Genomic DNA, 3,363 nt, shown 5'->3' on the forward strand with positions numbered 1-3,363 from the left:
CTTCATGACCATGGAAGCATTCATACTGGAGAGAGACCCTATGAATGTAAACAATGTGGCAAAGCCTTTAGTCGTTTGAGTTCCCTTTGTAACCATAGAAGTACTCATACTGGAGAGAAACCCTATGAATGTAAACAATGTGACCAAGCCTTCAGTCACCTCAGTTCCCTTCACCTCCATGAAAGAATTCATACTGGAGAAAAACCCTATGAATGTAGGAGATGCGGTAAAGCCTACACTCGTTCCAGTTACCTTATGCGCCACTAAAGAAGTCATGATATAGAGGTTGGGTGTAGTGACTCAGCCTATAATCCCAGCACTTTGGGAGGCCAAGGTGTGTGTATTGCTTGAGCCCAGGAGTTCATAACCAGCCTGGATTAAAACAATGTGAAACAACCTGGGAATCGTGGTGAAACCCTGTCTCTACAAAAAATAAAATAATGCCGGGCCCGGTGGCTCACGCCAGCTACTCGGGAGGCTGAGGCAGGAGAATGGTGTGAACCTGGGAGGCGGAGCTTGCAGTGAGCCGAGATCGCACCACTGCGCTCCAGCTTGGGCGACAGAGGCAGACTCCGTTTCAAAACAAAAACAAAGAAAATAATTAGCTGGGCATGGTGGCACATTTCAGTTGTCTTAGTTCTTTTTCAAGGACATAAAAGGCCATAGGGGGTTGGGGGGAAGCCGTGTGCATGCGGATCACGAGGTCAGGAGATGGAGACCATCCTGGCCAACATGGTGAAACCTCGTCTCTACAAAAAATACAAAAATAGCTGGGTGTGGTAGCATATGCTTGTAATCCCAGCTACTCAGGAGGCTGAGGCAGGAGAATCACTTGAACCCAGGAGGCGGAGGTTGCAGGGAGCCGAGATTGTGCCACTGCACTCCAGCCTGGCGACAGAGTGAGACTCCATCTCAAAAATGAATAAATAAAGCCCCTTGAATGTAAGAAATGTGGTAAGACATTTACTCTTTCCCATTCCCTCAAAAACATGAAAGAGCTCACACTGCAGAGAAACCTTAAGAATATAGGAAATGTGGTCAAGCCTTCAGATTTTCCTGAAGATTCGGGAGGGCTCAGAGTGGAGAAAAGGCTTTTGAATTTAAATTTGTGGTAAGGCCTTCAGTTGTATTAGTTCCATTTGAAGACATCAGCTCATTCCTGAGAAAAACCCTATGAATGTCCAGAATATTTGAGTGTTTCATTTCTCTCATACCCACTCAAGGACATATGAAAATGCACACTGTCGTTGGCTGGACCTTGTAAATACAAGAACGTACACAGGATTAAAACTCTAACAGTTTAGAAACTGCAAGAATATTTTCAGTTTTAACATTTACTTGAAAAGCCGTGTGAAAACTCCCACTGGAAAGAAGTTCTGTAAGTGAAGCTTTTCTAATTTGGAAAGCCTGATGCAAATTAATTATCGTGCAGTGCTTGAAAAAAATTTATGAAATGTTACACAAGTTACAAGTATATTGTTTTTATCAGTGGCCCATTAAAGAGTCTTGAGTATGCATTTCACCTTGTTTTGCAGGGAAACCTTGAGGTGAGAGTTCTGTAAATGTTCTTTAAGCAGTAGTACTTGAATTTCATAGATAATGGTATTTTCTTAAGTCTGTTGATAGAATTTTTGTCTATTCATTTGATAATGTGCTGGATTCATGGTTGAATTTGGATGTTTTCCTAATATGTAGGTAAGTTTAATTTTTTTATTTGATTATTTCTTTTTGAGATGGAGTCTCACTCTGTTGCCCAGGCTGCAGTGCAGTGGTGTGATCTCGGCTCACCGCAACCTCCACCCCCCTGGGTTTAAGCGATTCTCCTGCCTCAGCCTTCCGAGTGGCTGGGACTACAGGTGAATGCCACTACATCCAGCTAATTCTTTGTATTTTTAGTAGAGACAGGGTTTCACCATGTTGGCTAGGCTGATCTTGAACTCCTGACCTCATGATTTGCCCGCCTCGGCCTCCCAAAGTGCTGGGATTACAGGCATGAGCCACTGCGCCGGGCCAGGTAAGTTTCTTTTGTATGTATTGTCCTGTGATTAATGGACCAGTGAATAATGATTGTGAGTTCTTGGGATTGTCTTACTAGCCTCATTTGGCAAATTTTGATTATCCCTTGTCCATTATACACATCCCACCTATTTTTATTAAATGAAAAACTATTCTTGATGTAAAGATATTTATTTTTTGCTAATAATGAGTTGGTATTAATTCCTAAGTACATACAGTTTACCCGGGAGATGGAGCTTGCAGTGCGCCGAGATCACACCACTGCACTCCAGCAAGGGTGACAGAGCGAGATTCTGTGTCAAAAAAAAAAGGAATATCCTCACTTTTTTAATGCTATACAACTCTCTGCGCTCAAGTTAATCCCTGTTTGGGCCTGTGGGAGCTTACACCATCCTCCTTTATGTAATTAATAACTGATGTCTGGCTTATCTGTTTAGTAATAGATGTTATGTGTTTAACAGTGCCAGTGCCAGTAGGGTGCTAATTCCTTCCTCACTAGTGGGGTGCATGGGACGCTATTGAAACAATTGGCAACACGAATGGAATGGATCAGCCCTCATGCAGGACACCTGCTCAACTTGACCTACCTGCTGTGTGCTGACTGTTCCGTAACACATCAGCAGTCACCTGGGTCAGAACCGTGAGCTGACGATGGGCCTTCCCTTTGGTCGGCACAGTGTTTTGTGGTCTTCAGGTGTTGTCATCTTCTCCCACACTAAAATGCTCTTATCTCCTAGACATCAATGTTTAACTGCACCCCAGCATGACTTTGGCCTATGCTTAGCAGGCAGTTTTGAGGCCCTGGCTTATGAATACACAAAAGCACAGCACATAAGCCAACACTTAAGTCCTAATTAGCAAGAATCAGGCTGTATCTCTAGTGCCTGCATCTGCTCTGGTCACCATCTCTGTGTGCTTAGGGCAGCCATGTGAACATTATTAATTATTTTACACTCCAAGACAATAGTTATTATGTAGGCAGAAGTAGTGGCCTTGTTTGTTTCTTGTGCTGCTGCTCCCCTTGCTGCTGTACCATACACCCTCCTGATGAGGTGTACATCTATGGTGCCTCATGGTTCAGGCACTGCTGAGTAAAGAAAATGGGAAGGAAGAGTTTGATATTAGCCCCTACCGAAGCATATGAAGAAGCGTCTCAGCTGCTTTCATTGAAAAATTCCTGGCCAGTGTGTGGGCTTTTCTTATCACTGCTGCTTATCAGCATGTCAAAAGTCTCATCTTCGGACTGCAAGTCTTGAGGGCCTTAGTTATAGTGGCCTTACTGCATGTGGAGCTAACCCCAGGAAGATGGAGTGGCACTCTCTGGAGGATTAGGTGGTCTCCTCCAAT

The 3,363-nt window shown here is 43.8% G+C and overlaps 1 long non-coding RNA gene across 1 annotated transcript; it reads left to right on the top strand.

Moving 5' to 3' along the window:
- The first annotated feature begins 831 nt into the window (after window positions 1–831).
- Window positions 832–2,325, top strand: LOC116272921. The gene is made up of 2 exons (XR_004181445.1): window positions 832–1,378; window positions 1,897–2,325. It is a non-coding gene; the product is annotated as an uncharacterized LOC116272921 (long non-coding RNA).
- Window positions 2,326–3,363: the final 1,038 nt, after the last annotated feature.

The sequence above is a fragment of the Papio anubis genome, unplaced genomic scaffold (assembly GCF_008728515.1).
Source record: "Papio anubis isolate 15944 unplaced genomic scaffold, Panubis1.0 scaffold2597, whole genome shotgun sequence".
NCBI lineage: Eukaryota > Metazoa > Chordata > Mammalia > Primates > Cercopithecidae > Papio > Papio anubis.